The sequence below is a fragment of the Lepisma saccharinum genome, chromosome 15, assembly GCF_977018435.1.
Source record: "Lepisma saccharinum chromosome 15, izLepSacc3.1, whole genome shotgun sequence".
NCBI lineage: Eukaryota > Metazoa > Arthropoda > Insecta > Zygentoma > Lepismatidae > Lepisma > Lepisma saccharinum.
The window spans coordinates 43,095,086-43,115,255 of record NC_139243.1 but is presented as its reverse complement, the minus strand read 5'-3'; the positions used below and the strand labels follow the sequence as shown (position 1 = coordinate 43,115,255).

Genomic DNA, 20,170 nt, shown 5'->3' with positions numbered 1-20,170 from the left:
TATTGATAATTTCAAATCGGAATATTTCGGCAATCATGGCACCTACTGACTCTTTCACACGTGATATTACATGCCTAAGTTAGGGGGGAAATTATTTGAGAGGGGTGTAATTGAAATTTAGGTAGAACATTTTCTGAAAATCAGATCCTCCATTTTTTTCTCCAAATAACGCACATGCGATACATAAATTATTGCTATTCAAAATTTGAAAATTGGAAGCCAATGGGAGCCGAAGTTATGTTAGGTTAGATAATGCATGAATATAAATTCCTATAATTAGTTATAATTAATTATAATTAATTCCTATAAATTACTAAATATCCTATAATTTTACAAAAATTAAATATATACATTGTGTGAATATAAATATAGTATTGTGTCAATTCCCTGTTCTAAATCCAGGTGATTAAAAAGTCCGGACTGATAGGAAACTTTGTTATTACTGAACATACATACCGATAAATGGAAAGATATTAAAGTTGTCTCAATGGAAAGTGCTTGAATTTTCAACGTAGCATACCACTTTCAGGCTGCCCACCTTTATGAGACTCAATGGCATTCGATGCCACGTCTCCACATGGTTTGGCCGAGAAACTGTACGTCATCGCAATATCGTACTGCACTTGGCAAATTAAGAATTGAAGACGATAATCACAGTTAAATTCTAGTTTGAAATACAAATGTGGCATCTGTAGAAGATGGCTGTTGTCAAGGACTAAATGGAAATCGCGTTCAAATTCTTTCAACTACCACTACGTCATGAAAACAATGAAGGATCGTGTATTGTCTCATGGTTTGCCACTACGTGGCTTTCCTGTAAAAAAAACTAATAAATTAAAATAATTTTAAGGTGTGTTTCAATGAATCCATGACAATGGCAATTTTCTCCTGTACAAGTTCATTTTGATAATAAGATTTTTTTCTTTTTCCTTTTTCTCTAGAGTATCGAGAGTAGAGTAGAGAATAGAGGACAATAGGAAACCTTAGATCTCCATTGCTCTATACATTTCATTTCTTGGAGAGCCCTTGGCGGACACAAAGGGGTCGGTGGTTGTTTAGGGATCGTCTCTTCCCACCTACGGCGAGTCAAGTGTTGTAATTGATGGCCTCCGAATGAAGACCCAGAAGGTGCAGCCGTGACGTTGGGCCTTCCATCACTCCTTCCTTTTGTGATCTCCTCGCAATTTTGTCCTTGGAATGAAGTGGACCGTGAGAGACACGACACGCGAGCTCCGCAAGAAAGAGGTCGAGATAGAGAAACGGGAGGATTGTGGCGATACGGCTGCAGCTGGGTGGAAAGACCATCGTGCAAAACAAGAGAGATGAACACTTTTTGTAGAACTGCTAAAGCGAGCTGAATTCTTCTTGTTGCTGTAGCAAAAACAGGGAAATGAAACCATTTAAAAGCACTGTACACAATATTCGTGCTCATATAAAATAATCAACAATGCAGTACTGTCGTTAGTATAAAATAATACGAGGTACACACAGAAGACTAAATGCATCACATCCATTGATGCACCAGAAATGCATTGATTGATGCACTAAAGTGTGTTTTATGGCCTCTGCGAAGAATCTGCTTTGCATTTTGATGCATTTTCTTATATCGTAAAGGTAACACAACGTAACACCAAAGTGCATCATGTGAGTGAGTATTTCTTTCTGCATCAATGGATCATATTAATGTGACGTCATGAGTCCAAACAAATCTATCACGTGTTTTTCTCCTCTCCGGAGCCATTGAAATTTCCATGGGAAGTTTTAGCTTTAAGAATTGTGACAGCATTTATGAAGGAAAATTGTGATGCGTATCCTATATCAATATAAAGATAAGATTTCGGAGAATACGTCTATATGTAACACATACCTTACACATGAGAATGTAAACACTAAATGGTGTAGGAAATCGAGTAAGGCGAAAGCTCCTAACGACGTCCGATCCGGAATCGCAGCCAATGGGCGCCGCCGCTGATGCTGCTCGTTTCCCATCATCCATATCAGCAGCTTGACTTACTTGAGATCGGGTGAGCTTCGGGGTTGCTTCGGCTGTGTTCGGAACTGAAATGTCTAGATTGTGTATAAAAATGCACGATTTTCTTACTCCGGTTATTCTCTATCTTATTCTCTGTAAGATATGTGTTATATATATAGATATATTTTCCGAAATCTCATCCTTACATTTATGTAGGATACCCATCGCAATTTTGTTTTATAACTGCTGTTACAATAATTAAAGCTAACCCTTCCCATGGAAATTTCAATTTCGTATCAATTTCGGGATAGGAAAAAAACACGTTCGGCCTGTCCATAGACTCAAATCCTAGTTTGTCGTCTGATGTGACGTCATCATTAATATGATCCATTGGTGCGATTCCTTCAAACATTCTGCTTAAACATTTGATCTCAACTATGCATTTTTTATTTCATATAAATAGAAAATGTATAATGTCTGCAAGTCAGGCCAAATGTTCAAGTGCATTGCCAATAAAAAACTCTAGAGTTGACAAAAAAATCTACATCAGAAAATAGAAACACTAGCTGAAAGAGAGAGGATGTGAATATGAGTTTAGACGTCAGGAATTGGAAAAGATGTATGGAGAGACCAGGGTTCGATATGGAAGATAGTGAAACCCTGTTACCTTGACACAGTGTTGAATCCAGACACTTTTCTAGAGGAGGACATGGAATTTTACGGGGGGATTATTAGGCGTCAGATTGTAATACTAATAAAGTCAATACTTATATTTTAAAATTGTCCCTTAGTTCTGATATGTAATTAAATTGAATCAAGTGTATATTTCGATAAAATTGCACAAGCACGTCACCACCATTTCACTGCAAACTGGTGACTGACTAATCGCTAAAGTAGATGCAAGAAGTTGAAATTGGTTTAAAAAATAGAAGCTTACATTACACCAGTCCTGTCGCTCTACAAGTATCCATTGTTGATTTGCAATGAAATCGTGTGTTATTATTTACTAATAGTAATTCAAATTCATTCATTATTTTGACTTTTAACTATAAAATCAGGATAAGCCAGAAGAAGTACGTTATACATTAAATTAAAGAGAATGAAAGAATCCCAAAGTGAACATGGTTGCCAAATTTCTTAGCTATTGTCCGAATGATCTAGTGCGATATTAAAATTTTCTGGGGGAACTTTTAATTTCCGGAGGGATTCTACCTTCCTCCCACCCGGTCAACCTCCGAATTCATCACTGCCTTGATATGAAGGATTCCATCCCCTGCAGAGATATATTCTGCAGTGGTTCGGATGCTAGGTCCACCACGTCTTGTTTTTCGATTTTTCAACTGTGAATAACTTTATTAAAAATTGAGAATAAATTACATTGGTCCCTAGAGTATTTACAATGCTTCTGTACTACTTTTGTTTATAAGATCATACTTGGAAGGCAAAATTCACGCGGTGGGCTTATCGCCCTCTAGGGTGTGTGTTCTGGCATGACACTCATTCCTGTAACACTCTTTACAGTTAGTTGGTAGTGATGGTAAGTTTCTTTTAATTATTACAAAACTGCAGGTGTTTAAACATAAAAACCGGTGATGCAACATTAATATGGTTTTCTTCAGGTTTAATGAATGGAAATATGTGTGCAATATTCACGCAATAATTGGTTATTATTTTTCTTAACGACGTTAAATTTTGTAATCATTATAATTCTAATGTAACTGCACTGAACAACAAGAGAAGCATTGATTCAATAACCAAATTGTTTCTTGAACTGTAGTGAAAAAAATGTGTGGGCTCTGAGGCTCCCCTCTCACGTAACTACGTTTCTTGTACGGCACCGGTTAGCTAGAGTAAAAACAATTCGAGTATTTCAAAAAAATAATTATAAACTGTTACACACACGACTGCATTTTTGTTAAAATTATAGTCCAATTCCATTTGTATGTTGCTATCAGTCCAGAGCACATCTAGACAATATTCGCTTTCTCGCCATGTTTTACCAAAAAACTGTTATCGATGTCGAAATATCAAGTACCCTATATGTTGAATGCACAAGTTCTAGAAACAACCAGGAAGGAAAACGTAAAGTGGACTTAAAACTCAAACGAAATGAAGGAGAAAGACACAAAAAAAAACATGTCCTTCCCGATATTCCAGTGCCAAAACAATTATGCGAGTTAGAATTATTGCGCATGTACCTGCAGAAGGTAAGTCGGAAAAGTATTTGTAATTCATATTTGTTTGGTTATTTCTAGTCACATCTCGCATGATTCCACACCTACCCTGTGGATGGGCGGTTATCACAGCGCGCTACAACGCCAGGAGTCTCGGATTAGAATCCCGGCCGTTGCATGGGTGTTCTTTGTGAGTATTCCGTCATCACTTTCATGATATCATCATACCTTCGCGATTAGCTGGAAGTTGGAGATATGCGAAGTGAGATGAACCAAATCTATCAATGAAATCTTTTCCCAAAAATCTCGTGTCCCAGCTATATTTTTCTCTGCCTATTACCTGATATTGCACTGCTTGAGTATTTACGCAAGAGTGTTTACCAGATCAAAGACCCCAATTCTTCTTTTCCAAGTGTTTCAATAAGTAATTTGGTACGGTTTTCATAACCTTGACCATATGTGGCGATAAGGAACAGAAAAATGTATCATGGGATATTAATTAGAAGAAATTATATTATTAATAATAATATTACTAATATATATCAGTAATAACTAATATTATTCCTAAGGTACGGAATGGTATGATTGAAGAATAGAAAAATTATTAATGTTGAAGTCTCTAGTAACGGTACTTCTCAACTGTAAAGGGTTCGATCCATTCTCTGAAGCAACCCTTCCCCCTGGAGGTGTTCCCTCGCTATGTGTCTCCTGAAATCGACGGCTGATTTCTATCTGCTCTTAGAGATGTCGTAAGGTTTTGGAGACCCTCTGATAACGCTCGATTTCTTCACGATGCCGACTCCAACTGCACAGATCTGGACCCCATCTTCATCTCCCTTTTTTCCAATTATTTCACTTTGCCTTTAAGACGAAGAATTCTGTACTTTACTTTCACGATTAAGTTATTCTTTTTATTAGTACCTAGTGATCATTTTAGAGACATATGTGGTCTCGGGTTCGTTACCCGGTGGATTCACAAGTAGTTCGGATCCCAGTTTAAACTGTAGGTCCAGTCCCGATTAGCCTTAATGTGCATAAAGTGGACTTATAACACCAACTCAACTAGAGACATATGTCTTCCGTTATTTGAACTAAGGCAAAATTGGATATTAGGATCCCCATAATAACATTTGTAATTTTAATCAATGTGAATTTGTGAAAATTATATGTATGGTCATTCGATCTGAGATACCCTACCAAGAGAGATGTAATACCACGTACTGTAATTCAGTGAGTTTCTGGGAGAATGCGCAATTTGTTAGTGTTGTTCTCAGGTGCAACCTGAACGTTATCGTGTGCGAAATCTGAGTTGACACACCTTTTTTTTTTTTTTTTTTTAATAATCCAGGCAGAAGCTAAGTCGCATCACATTTCTACCTCAAGAGTAAAATATGAGCCTTTTATTTAAAGTTTTACTTCTACAATAATGGTTAATTTAGCCTCGTTTTCAGCTAAATTGTGCAAGAAAAGTACAAATAAAAGGTTTTCTACGATTTCACGGCCATGTCGTCTTTTCAAGGATCACGATAGAGCAGGGCATCTTTTCTTAGACGAAAGCACAAATGCCCCGCTTTAGAGAAAGGAGAGATGCTTCATTAATGTCATGTGAGAAGAGCTGTTCCACCTTCTTTTATTCCTAATTTACTTTGAAAGAATACTTTTAATAATTTTTAAAAATGAATAAATGAAGATATTTCGTAAAATGTAAGAAATTTCAGACAAATTGATTTGGTGTTTTAAGTTCAATTTATACACAGTAAGGCTAATCGTGACTGGTTCTACAGATTAAAATGAGATCCAAACCACTATGTGCCTCCACCAGGTATCGAACCCAGGACTCTTTGATTACAAGGCGACGATGATACCACTGCGCCATCGGGAGGCCCTGTCGACAAAACGTAAGAAATATCGATTAACGGGAAATCTGCACGAGGAAGAATACAAGTTGAGACAATAAATGGTGACGATTACCCAGGAACCTATGCTCTGGAATCCTCATTTGACGAAGAAAACGAGGGCTCACATATAGGAAAGGAATCCAAGTGTTTAGAATGCTTAAAAGACTTGAAACAGGCAACATCGAGAGTAGACTGTTAGAAGTGCAGGTGTAATACAGTATTTATGATAGTTTGTGAAAATAATGAACTATGAATTAGCGTGAGAGGAATATGAATAAGTCAGGATATGTAACGTTTACTATTTTATATTTTTTAAAATTATTTTGTCGATATTTTTCTTTGAGTTTTCTCTTAGGCTTATTCAGATATGTGATCTATATATTTTAGAATATTTTGATTTCATTGAACAAAAAAAAAAAAAAACTTTTGATAATGCACATTTTTTTCACAATAAAACGCCATATTTAAGCTAATTTGGATGACTTTAAACATTATTTATCATGTGGAACTTCTCACCTTTAATTCTCAGAAGGCAAGACAGAGCGTATAGAACCCTGCATGGCCCCATGTGCAGGATAACACTTTTGAAGAAAAAGTAAATAAAGAATAATGAGGTTTAGATATTCAGTTTTGAAATAGAACAGGAAAATAGTAAATGTTGCATGTGGATTTATTTTACACATAAATCTGCTACTACGATGCAAAAATAAAAAGAGTCCCTTTTATTTAGTTGAAATTTTGAAACTTTCTTCTCAAACATTGATTGTGCGCTCAGGTTTTCTATTTTCAGGAAAAGCTCTCTCTTAGTAGTTTACATATATTCTTACAGAAAGCAAGAGGAATAGTATGTGCAAGCTATCTGTGGAAACAGTTTCAATTTTGTAATTTTGGACCATTACGGTACATTTTATTCCTAATAATAAAGATGTAAATGTCAATTTCATAACATACGTAGCGAGTGACAGAAATGGATTGTCATTGCAGATACTCTATTCAAGACGTTACCTCTATGCAAGGAACAAATGTATGACCTTGTTCTCTCATTACATACAGTTTACTTCAGACAAGAATGGTTGTCAGTAGCTAATGACTTCAATAATCCATCACAGTGTTACTTTCTGAATGAAAGAAACATTACAAATCATGAGAAAATGTTGATGTTTCGAATGTTTCAACAAATGTTGCCAGAAACCCGAGATACTTTGAATCTTCTTGCAATAATTATGTTAGTTTTGGTTTTGAGTTTCTGTTTGAAGTTCACTTTATGCACAATAAGGGTAATCGGGACTGGACCTACAGTTTAAAGTGGCATCCGAACCACTATGTGCCTCCACCGGGCATCGAACCCGGGACCCCTTGATTACAAGGCGACGACGCTACCACTGCACCATGGAGAGGCCCTAATTATGTTAGTAATCTGAAATATTTTTATTAACATCTCTAATATTTTGTAACAATTTATCACGGTAACAGGTTTTTCGAAAATACTTTTCACTTCATTTTCCATAGTTCATTCACTCCGTTATTCCAATTCACCTAATGACCTCCTGATGTCATAGTGATAACGTTGTCGCCTAGTAATCAATACCCGGCGGAGGCACATGGCACAGTGGACCCCACATTAAATTGTAGGTTCATTTCCGATTATCCTATCTATGCATAAAGTGGGTGTAAAACAACAAATCAAAAATCTAATCCAATTCCCTTAATATTTTCAATGTATTAAGTATTACTTAATGAGTGTGAGGTGAGAAACATAATCACTTATAAAACATTACGCTAGTTCCTTTCGTTTCACACCGTTTAGACGTAATGTAACTTTACACTAATTTACAGATTTTGAAAGCAAAACGCAAAGACCTTCTTTTGACGGGGAAGCGACCGGTAAATGGTGTTTCATGTTTCAATTGAACGAAACACTGTTTATGTATGCTTATAACTTGGTATCATGATTCTTGAAAATAGCATCATGATAAACGTGGATGACTGGTTATTACAGTGAGCTATGACGCCAGAGGTCTCGAGTTCGAATCGCGACCTGGCCATGGGTTTTCATTATGAGTGTCCCTTTATTAACTTAATAATATAATCATTCATCATTCAGAAAAGAGACGCTAAGTAAAAATCAAATAAAACGTTTGGATATTTTTAACCAGCTACGAATCATTTCACATCGAAGAAGAGTTCCAAGGTAAATTCAATGTAACTCTTCTTAGGTATACTTTTAACTTTTCAAAAATATTTGTGGCAAGTATCTCTTAACACGAGAAATACACTAAAATTAACCATGAATCCTACAAATATGAATTCTGATCCACATCTCTTTGTTACAAAAATGCAGGTGCTGAGAAAATGGTAATTGTGAAATCAGATGATTATTACGAATGAGAAGCTTTTATATGGAATCTGTAATTTGTCCTATAAGTCACACTTTATACTTTTGTGCCTTTGTGTAGTTACATATCATTTGAGTTTTTCCTGCTTTGAAATCTGCTACGCATATACAGCACCCTGCGGAGTATTATACAAAAGGGCATGTATTATCCTCAGAACATTTCGTTCAATTACTGAGGTGCCCATTTTCCTGTGAAGTCTGTTATTTAAACGGAATTAGCACGTACGCATTGTCACATTTCTGGCTACACTGCGAGGTTGTTTCGATCCCCACAACCACGGGATTTCCCCTTCTCCTTTTTTTTTTTACCTCGACCGTTTCGGCTTCTCTCTTTTCTTCTTTTTTCATCTCTCCCTTTGTTCCGTGTGTTGAATTTGTTCACCTCTCTATTAAGACAAATGACGATTGCGATGCGGGCGGATAACGGCAGATGGCGGTCGTGTGTTCTTGGCTATATGTTACACCGACTACCGCTCCGAGGCCCAGATGCCCAAGTGACCCGCCATTTACGGAACAAGTTATTGCGAAAGAAAGAGTGGAACAGCTATTTATCTTCAAACACATTTTATGGACCTCGAGAGTTTATGTGAAAGTCGTAATATCATAGTTTTCAGAGAAGAGGTCTGTAATTGCTTCAGTCTTTAAATGAAGAATCATCACGTGATACAGGTTCTCAGCAATATGGTCGACTTAATAAGTACACGGAGTTTTCATGTTATATGGAATGAAGTGTGAAATGTAAATCTATGTTTTCTTCGATTACACTAGTCAACAAATTTAAACTTTTTTTCTGCAACACTGGAAAAAAAAGGGTCAGTTTAACTAAATCGAACCTCCTGAACACGAAAATGATAGTAAAAATGTCGTAACACGTAACGTTTTTGTGTTACACTGGTAAAGAGGATTGTAGTGAAGGAGACGAAAATATAGTACGTGACTTGTATTTTTAACTAGGTTACGAATGCAGTTATTACACTTCTATGAGTAAATATCATCAATAAGATGTAAAAAAGATCAAGGTACACACACGCACACATATGTGTGTGTGCATATATGTAATATACACAATATGCAGCTATCACAATGGATGCAATTACCCTTATTTCCTCCTCTTGTAATGTTTATCACTATCTCTAACTAGGAACCAGCAGTAATCGCCCATCATGTGAGGATCCCATCTACCCTGATATCTCTGCTCCATTGTGCGAATGTCTTGATGGAATGGTTCCCCTTGTTCATCACTGACGGCTCCTAAGTTCTTTGGGGAAAAAATCAAGGTGGGAGTGGAGAAAGTGGATTTTGAGCTACATTCGACATTCAAGCTTTGCATAAGAATCAAGGAGTTCCAGAACTAATTGATTATGGTTTGGTGCTTTAGTATTGCCCAGAAATCCATTCACCACTGCACTAAAAGCCTTCCAGGCAGCTAGTTCTTTGACACTTAACTTCCTATCAAAGTTGTGATCTCTTAACAGTTTCCGAATTTGGGGGCCAAAGAATATTCCCTCTTTCACTTTAGCATCACTTAGTTTTGGGAAGAAGCTCCTGAGGTATGCAAAACCATCTCCATCTTTGTCCATGGCCTTTACAAAATTCTTCATGAGGCCTAATTTGATATGCAAAGGAGGAAGCAATATGTTGTTAGAATTAACTAATGGAGCATACTTCACATTTTGTTGCCCTGGTATATAGGTTTCTCTCGGAGGCCAGTTTTTCACAGTGTAGTGCGATTCTGTAGCCCTACTGTCCCACAAGCAAAGGATACAGCAATACATTGTAAACCCACCTTGGAGTCCCATTAATATGGCAATGACCTTTAAATCGCCACAAATCTGCCAGCAGTACTTATTATATTGAATCATATTTAACAAGACAGACATACTGTCATGTGTTTCCTTCATCTCAACAGAATGTGCGACTGGTATGGATGGTTTTTGGTTGCCATTGTGTAACAACACTGCTTTCAGGCTACTTTTGGACGAGTCTATAAACAGTCTCCATTCCTCAGGAATGTGCTCCAACCCAAGCTTATCCATTAAACCATCTATATTTGTACCTACACAGAGGGAATTTTTAATTTCAAAGTAGCCTGAAAACTGTTCATGTCTCTTTCTGAAATGGGTAATCCTAGTTCCGGTAGCCAGCAGATTCCACTGTTGAAGTCGAGATCCAAGCACCTCAGCCTGCTGCTTAGTTAGATACATATCTCTAACCAAGTCAGTCAGTCTGGACTGGTCGACAAGGAGTGGTTCCATCTCTGGTTGTGGAAAATAGCTTGGATCATTGGAAGTGGACGGGATGGGTGGCTCTTCTTCTACTGCAAAATATTCCTCTAAAGGTGAGGGTGGGCTAGGGATTGGGAGTTCAGGTCCATGTGGTATGGATCTCATAGCGGAAGGAATATTGGGGTACATAATACTGGATTTTGTTCGTTTAGAATGTCCCGCTATGCTTGTTAGGCAGAAGTAACAGTCCTCAGCATGGCTACTCGGTTCACGCCAAACCATTGGCACCGCAAATGCCATAGCACGGGTTTTGTCTCCACGAAACCACCTCACATGAGTTGAATAACAAGTCACACAGCCCACACTTTTCTTGATCATCACCAACAGTGCACCCGAAGTAGCTATAATACGCTTGTTTCAACGTTTCTGTCAACATTCGGCGTTGACTTTTTAAAGTGTACTGCCCGCACACATAGCAGAAATTGTTTGGTAAATTTACACAACCGCGTCGGTTTTTCTTCATTGGAGTATCACCCATGTAACTTCAACACAACTTCTCTACCTCAAAGCACGTAATACTGAACTCATTAAATCACACTCCCATCAGTCTCTAGAGCATTCTCCCTTACCTTATCTTATCAGTAACTCATTCTTGGGGGAGGGAGAAGCAGCCTTTTTGAACGTCAACATAGCCAGAAAAAGAAACAAATCTTTTTATAAGTGTGTTTGTTTATACATTGTTGCAAAATTTATTTTCATTGTTGCCCAAAAAAATATAAATTGGAATCCAAATGTAAATAACGTATCCACGTTATGCCGGATATGACGTGATGTGTATCTCTGAAATGTTACGTGATACAAAAATTTCAGTTGCAGATCTGAAATCAGCACATCCGAATTAGTTAAGAACACATGTTACCTTTGATGTTGCAAAATGGTTGTTGACTAGTGTTATTTTTGTAGAAAATATGATCTTTATTGAGTTAACATTAACCACATTATTAAAATAATTAATAAAAATATAGATTCAAAATTAAAAATCATTGTCTTGAGGACAAATTACATCAATCTTTGATTGGCTTGTAAACAAAATATCTTCTAAATTCTAGATAACTGCCAAGGATTCTATGTTAAAATATTTTAGGATACATTACTGTCAACTGTCTAAAAGAAAATTTCTAATCGTTTTTATAGTACTTTGAATCGCCCTCACCCTTCCAGCGAGTGTTGCTCCAGGAGAAAGAAGCTTCAAACTTTGTATACATTAAGACCTATCGAGATGTACGATGTCTGAAGAATGACTGGTGTGACGGCGTATGATGTCGACAGAATATGAAACGCTACAAGAAATTAACATCCAATCAATAACAATGAACAATGTTGTATTTTAGTTTATTTGTTATAGTTAATGTGTGGTGTAATATATTGTTCGTTATGTTTACTGTAAGGTTTTTAAAAGTTATTATTCAACTTAATTCTACTTTACTCGTTTTTTCAGGTGGTTGTGAAATTAATTATGTACTAAGTACTGCAAAGATATCGCTGTTATTTTGATATCATTATGTAGGTACTAAATGAAGGCCTTAGGGATAAAACATGGTAAGTGACATTTTGGTTATTATTCAGTGTCTTCAACAGAAAGGTTATTATAATGTTACGCACTTGCATTATTTGATAAAAGTTAATGAAACAACAAGAAAGAAAAAAATGTATATGGCATAAAATATAAAGGTTTATTAAGGGGAAGGTCTCATAAATTGTACCGGCATGTAAATTGTACCTCTCGTATATGTGGCGACCTATCCAAGCGTGGCGCTGCCTATTGGAAGGATTGTGTTTTAGAAGAAGTTTAGAAGCTCTTGTGAAGACGGGTCACTTAGAAGCAGTATTGCCTTGGAAGCAGCAGCTTGTTCATTTTTCCTCGAACATCTAAGCCTCTACACACGCACAGGTAAGTCTGAATCCAGTCTCATGTCAAATATAAATAACTTAATGTATGTTAATATTTAAGTGCAGAGTTATTTGAAATGACTTTTCTCCGTTGCAAAATGGGCCTTTCCTGGAAAGAAAATGGCCGTGTCGTCTAAATTGTACCACTAGCTTTCTTCTAATTTGTACCTGTACATTTTAAAATAACTTTTGAAAAATAATTAGAGAGGGACATTTATACAAGTTTAATCAGCAGAATAGTAAAGAAGGAATTACGTAATTCTAATTATTAACAAGAATAATTATTTTTCATAATAATAATACTGATTATTAGTATTATTATTCGTATTATTATTATTATTCGTATTATTGTTATTATGATTAATATTATTATTATTTAATGTTGTAGATGGCGAAACCCAAGAAATATGGTTTGTGGTCGCAAGAAGATATGATAAGAGCACTAGATGCCTTCCGAAATGGTGATGCTGGTATTAATGAAATATGCAGAATTTACAGCATTCCGAAGCCCACATTGAAGAGGAGGTTGGAGAACAAAAACCAGAAAGCCTGCGAAGATATAAAGAGTTTTGGACGTGGCACCGACCTCCGTAGTGAACTGGAGGATGAGCTGGTAAGTTACGTTCTTCAGATGGAATCCCATATGTTTGGATGCTCTCGACAAGATCTTCAGAAATTTGCATATGATTTAGCTGAAGCAAATGGTATCAAACCTAGGTTCCAAAACGGGAAAGCTGGAAAGCAGTAGTACTACAGTTTCATGTCTCGCCACCCGAGTCTGTCCCTCCGTCAACCAGAAGCTACTTCAGCAGCAAGGGCTTTTAGGTTTAATAAAGATGATGTAATGAAGTTTTTTAGTATTATGACGAAGATCATTGATGAAAATAGTTTCGAGGCTAGTCTGATATTCAATGTTGATGAGACTAGTCTCTCAACTGTTCAAAAACCGCAAAACGTTCTTCCTCGGAAAGGGAAGCACCAAGTGGGCGCTGTAACCAGCGGGGAACGAGGAACAAATACCACCTGCGTTTGGTCCAGTGTATGCCTCACTTCATCAAAGCCGTAAGGCCCTCTGTCGATAGGAAGTGCTGTTGATTCTATATGGACATGCCACACACACTAAAAATCTCCAAGCCATAAATCTAGCCAGCGGCAATGTGTTGAGTCATATCAACAAGATATGATATAGCAATACTTAAATTGTGTCTGAATGACGGCCAATTTTTCTGTCCGCCCATTGGTACAATCGATACCTCTGCGAAAGGAAAAATTTAGAGAAATAATAGATCTACTGATTACTAGCACAACGCAACATAATAGGGTTGAATATGCACTAAGGTTAAGAGAATTTGACTTTACCCTAGTTTACACGACCTCCTGTAACTGTAAAAGTATAATGCCCAGAGAAGAAAAAAATGATACAGTTTCTTACCTATTTCAAATCTACAAGTGTAAAAAATTTCATTGAAATCCGTGTCGGTGGGTGACATAGCCTGGTCGAATTGACATTGAGTGACCCTGCACTCATTGGCGTACACAGAGGGGTTGGGAGCTAATGGGGCTACATCCCTTCCCGAAATTTCGAGAAAATCCATGTTATCTAATGTAAAGAAGAAATGGGAATAACCAAAGTGGTTAATGCAAATCCACCTATAATAACACTTGATTAGCATTCCTGTATTTGAAGAACTTTCAAAAAAGAATGTAAAAAATGGTAATTACAAAATTATTTATTGTGTATCACCCCCTCCTTAGAACGCAGCTATGTACTATCCACCTTTACAATTCCACCCACCTCCGGAAAGAAAATCCTTTAAACGCCAGTTGTTGCATCTATACCAAGAAAGAAGCATTGATATTTTTTTAGGTTTAGTGAATGATAAAATATGGTTGTGACACTCGTGTAATAATCGGTCCTTTTTCTCATTAATAATGGTATTTTTTGTAATTATTTTATGAATGCACCTATGCACCTATATAAACAACAAAAAGAAGTAGTTGCGCAATAACAAAATTGCTTCATGAATTTTATTGATAAAAAAATGTATTAACCACTGAGCCCCCTCCCTTCATGAAGTAAGTTTCTTGTACGGTACAGGTAAGCTAGGGTTAAGATTCTGATATCATGTTCAAAGATATCTGATACTTATAACGGATAGAAAAAAATCATATTCACAATAAAATACAGGTTTACAATATTAATAAATAACGGAAGTATGACTTTCAGTAAATAGGGTCTTTATATTTCATATTTAGAAGTAAGTAATTACATTGTTTGTAATTTCACAGAAAAATGTTTTTATAAAAAGTAGATGTTTCACAATGAAAACACTTCAAACATGCAATTGAATTTCACCCATTAATTGCATAAATGAAATCGAATGAACCGGGATAATTTTAAAGGACAATTATTATGCACGTCTGTCTTTGTAATGAATTGGCAACCAGCCATGGTGCAAATGTGATATTGACAAAGTCAACAGAAGAACTGGTGGGAAATGTTGACGAAATAGTTTAGTTAATGTAGTTGGAGGTTCATATTATATGCAAGAGCTAAGTAGACTGTAAACAAGGAATCAATAATTATTTAAAAAAGGCGACAGTAGTTTTAGTCTCTGTTTTCAGTTATCGGTCGTGATTTTCTCTATGAAATAGATTAAATGTGGTCATTTGGGCTCAATGTCCTCACCCTCAAGTAGAGTGCTGCATGGAGGCTTTTTTGATCGATCGTCTAATACACGTAGTTCTCACGGATAACGCTAGATGGCTTACGGAATCGACTGTTTCTTTGCTCGAGCGAATAACTCTCTAACAGGCAAACAATCGTTATACGCTCGAAGCTCAGTAGCACACGTATAACCGTAATTTGCCTGGTATAGTGAAGTGAAAGACGAGGTAAAATTAAAACTTAAGTGATCATAGTCACCATCTCCATGTTAAACTGTAATGTAGTCTATCTTACCAATACATAGCAATATATGAAAATTAATAGATGGTTATGGACTGAAACTACCAGGACGAATTTTTACATCTATATTTGTACGATTATTGTCCCACTGAAATGTACATTCGAGTGTATCACGCTCGAGCGTGGGAGATTCTATCGAGTATGAGCGAGTGAAAGTGGTCCCATGCAGTACTCTACCCTCAAGGGAATTGCCCTTTCGCGAATACGTTTGGATTTGTTTAAGTCTGCTCTATGTGCAAATAGCATAGTCGAGACTAGACCAAAAGCCATTCCTGCGAAAGAATAAACATTTTTGTCTTTTCCGTCGAGAACCAGGGAGGATCACATGAATCAATCAACTTGGTTCAGTTGCCATGGCGAGGGGAAATTCTCATGGTATTCTGTGTTGCCAAATGTTTCGTTTCGAGCCTTTTTCGAAACAGGTGGCACCCTGAACAAGGCCAAGCACGGCGAAGCAAGCCTATTGGTTGCCGCCGCGTAGCAAGAGAATGGGTCTCCGATTCCCTGCCTCTCCCTGAAATGCGAGCAACGGTTGCATGTTGACAGCAAAAGGTATCGTGGACGACTGGTTAAGGATTTCTTCCAAGAGCATCCATCTACCAGTTCCACTACCAGCACGGGACATTTTTACGCCTCAACAAGTCGGGAGAGCTCTCTTACGCACAAATGTCAGAGGAGCACCAGACATCGATCAAATATCTCCTGCAGAGCTTCGTCAAGGCTCCCTGTTACTTACCCAACGGGACCAACTCATGTAAACGGTTTGCTGAGGTGGAATATAGATGGCAGCACGAGGTGTGCAAGATTGAAAATTACCCTTAACTGGTATGGTGTGTGTCAGATCGCTGTAGAGCACATTTCATTTGTTGTCCCTTTAGCGTGTTTGACACCAGTTTGCTGTAGCTATCAGTAGCTGCCACGTTCCCCATACCCTTTCAAGGCCAGTTGTCAGCCAAGCTGCATATTGACTGCGTTTTAGTTATTGAGTGCCCGGGTCTATTTGACCTGTACCGTACCTTAAAAGTTATACTTTATTTAAGGTAAAACTTTATTTTATGAACATAACAGTTTTCTTTCTACCTCCGTTATTTATATTTTTGGTGAACGTTTTATTACACATTATGTGGAATAGTGTGTGGAATTTCTGTGGCTATGGCAGTTAGTTCAAGACAAAATATAGCTTTGGATGAGGAAAGAATTATTGCTGCTCTGGATGAATCGATAGATGACATTTAAAGTGACTTATCGGATTGTGAAGACAATGTGGAGGACAGTGAACATGACACGGAAAGTGAAATATCGGCAGATGAAGAAAGTGGTGATGATGATGGTGGCGATGATGCTCGTTTTTTCTATGGCAAAGGAGCACATTCTTTCAAGTGGTCAGCTAATCCTTCGCAACGTCAGAGTGTAAGGATTCCTGCACACAATCTGGTGTTAATGGTGAGGTAAGAAATCTATGTAACAGTTCCGATGAATAGGGCTTTTGGTCTTGTATTTTTACTGAAAACATATTAGAAGAGATTCTTTTAAGCACAAATCTTGTCGGTACAAAATCATTTTTCAGCAAATCAGAAACATTTAGTGAAGGAGACTGGTATTATTGAACTGAAGGCATGTTTAGGCCTTTGTTATCTGAGTTGGGCTTTCAAATCTGGGCACGAAGATTTGAGCTCATTGTTTTCAAATGATGGGACTGGCCGTGATATGTTTCGTGCAACGATGACTCTCAAGCGATTCCTGTTCATGCTGAGTGTCATGCGATTTAATTGCAGCCTTGATAGGGAGGAGCGTAAGAAAACTGACTCTTTGGCAGCTATTTCTTTAGTCTTCAATGAGCTTGTAAAAAATAGTAAAGCCTGTTTCACGGTAGGAAACAATAGGCACACTGAGGAAAAACAAAAGAGAAATTCCTCCAAAGTTTCAAGCAAATAAAACACGCCCTGTTGATTCTTCAATGTACAGATACACTAAAGAGCTAACTTTGTTATCTCACGTAACAAAAAAGAACAAATGCGTATTTTTGCTTTCCAGTATGTACCATACTGATGAAATAGACCAAGACACTTGTAAGCCAGAGATAATACAGTTCTACAACTGCACGAAAGGAGCAGTTGATAGCTTAGATCAGAAATGTGCAAATTATTCTGTAAGTCGACGTACACGACGTTGGCCAATGGTCCTCTTCTATGCCATCCTCGACATTACTGGAGTGAACAGTTACATTCTCAGTTATTCTGTAAAATCAGAAAATGTTGAGAAACGCCTCCTCTTCCTGAAGAACCTTGGAATGCAACTTGTAAAGCCAAATATCTTACGGCGTCTTTACAATGATCATTTGCCAAGTGAACTCCGACAAGTGATGAGCCGCATCGTTGGTGTTCAATTCCCTCCTAGAGGCAACAATGACCCGATTCCAGAAGGAAAAAGGGAAAGATGTTACATTTGCCCCTCCAAGATGGATAGGAAGACAAAGGAGTCTTGCATTGGGTGCCAGCGGCCAATATATGGAAACTGCACCCTCCGATTCTGCACAAACTGTGACCCAAGATGAGTCATGTCGTACAGTAAGGAATTTCAATTCTAACCCTAGATACCTTTACATGTTCAATCACACATCCTATTTGAATCAACCACCTGTGTAAAAACATTATTTTTATTCAATTTTTTTTCTCTACTTATTAGAAACTTACTGTGTGTTATTTAAACAAAAATTTTCACATTTTTAGAGATAATAAATTGGTAATTAGAAAGGAAAAAATCGTGTAAAAATATGTTTTTCATTTTTAATACATAATAAATAATGACAAAATATAGTGTGGATCTTACTTATTACCCTAGGGTTATAGAAATTAAATAAAAAATAACTGGGTCATTCTGACCTGTACCATACCAGTTATATGACACTTGTCCACCATACTAGTTAAGGGTTACACGAGATACGCGAATGGCAGTGTAAATAAGCACAAAGTAATTTGGAAAGATGAACAACAATAGAATCCATTAGAAGAGGATGAAGAAAAGATATAAAAACAATAAATTAGTGTGAATACTTAATAAATTAAACTAGTGCTCATATGTAAATATACCGGAAAACTAAAGAAGTGAAAACACTGATACAAATTCGTGTATTTTAACAGATCTCGAATCTGTTAGCTTGCCTTATCATTTCCTCGGTGGAAATTTTGATTTATACCAGTTGTGGCGTGTTCCAGTTGCGAACCACAATTACCTTTGGTTGCGCGTCCCAGCCCTTGCATCTACATGAATGCGCGTTTCAGTCGTCCAGCACCAATTATACACCTTGTTGGACTTATTTTAGTGTTGGCGCGTTCCAGCCGTTGCCTCAAGGGAGGATAATAGAAATAGGCGACGTAGATATTAACCCTCGAACTCGTAACCCTCTAGGACTTGGTGAGAATGAAGAAAAAGTGAGGTGTTACCAGCTTGTTAAAGAAGGACTTAGTGAAGAGGGAAAACCTACATATAAAAATACCAAAGGAATTGGAATAAAGGATACACGTTCCAGGGATTACATAAGAGTCCAGAAGGAAGTGCAGATCCGAATTCCCACAAAGAATGAATTCCAGAAGGAAATCCAGATTTCCCACAAAGAAGGAAGTCCAGATACTTATTCTAACAAAGAAGGACATCCAGATCCAGAGTCCCACAAAGAAGGAAGTCCAGATCCAGATTCCCACAAAGAAAGAAGCCAAGAAGGAAGCTAAGAAGGAACTCTAGAAGAAAGCATATACGAATGAAGATTATAGACATTAGAAAGAAGAAATAAATTCATGAACCATATAAATTGAATGTAAATAAGAATAAAAAAATTACGTATCTCATTATGTAAATATCTAAATCCATGTATCGTTGTTGAGATAATACCGGGTGTCCGAGAAGTCTTTGTATGAAAACAAAAATTAACTGTATCCGCTATATGCAACATAGACATGAAAAAATGGTACCAAAATGTTCGGAAACTATTCAAGTTTTATTGGCAATAGGAAAGAAATCAATAAATCTCCACATGAGCACCCTTGGTAGCACGGAGTACATATAGTCGAATTTGAACTTTTCGCCATGCATTAGCCAACATCACAGGAGGGATTGATGTGATGACTTGCGTTATCCGTTGTTGCAGAGTTGCAAGATCGGATACAGGAGTTCTGTAGACATTGTCTTTCACATAACCCCATAAGAAAATGTAAAGGGGTTGGTTATGTCTGGAGATCGTGCAGGCCACACTGTCGGTCCATCTCGACCAATCCATTTTCCAGGGAATTTCTGATCAAGGTATAGGAACGAACCTCCAGACTCCAATGTGGCGGTGCACCGTCTTGTTGAAAGATAGCATGTGGGTGGTATTCTAGCAATTGCGGAATAGCAAACAATTACAACATGTTGAGATACACTCCAGATGTTACGGTGTTCTCACAGAAAATGAACGGTCCGATTATTCTGTCATGCAGCAGCGCGCACCAAACATTCACCTTCGGGCTGTCCATGGTCGACTCCCTCACCTCATGAGGGGGCTCCTTACACCAGATACGCACGTTGTGTGTATTCACTAAACCACTGACACGAA

The 20,170-nt window shown here is 37.4% G+C and overlaps 1 protein-coding gene across 6 annotated transcripts in view; it reads right to left on the bottom strand.

Moving 5' to 3' along the window:
• The window catches only part of LOC145999692 (acetylcholine receptor subunit alpha-like), a 781,663-nt gene that overhangs the window by 203,728 nt on the left and 557,765 nt on the right, over positions 1-20,170 (bottom strand). The window lies entirely within an intron of this gene.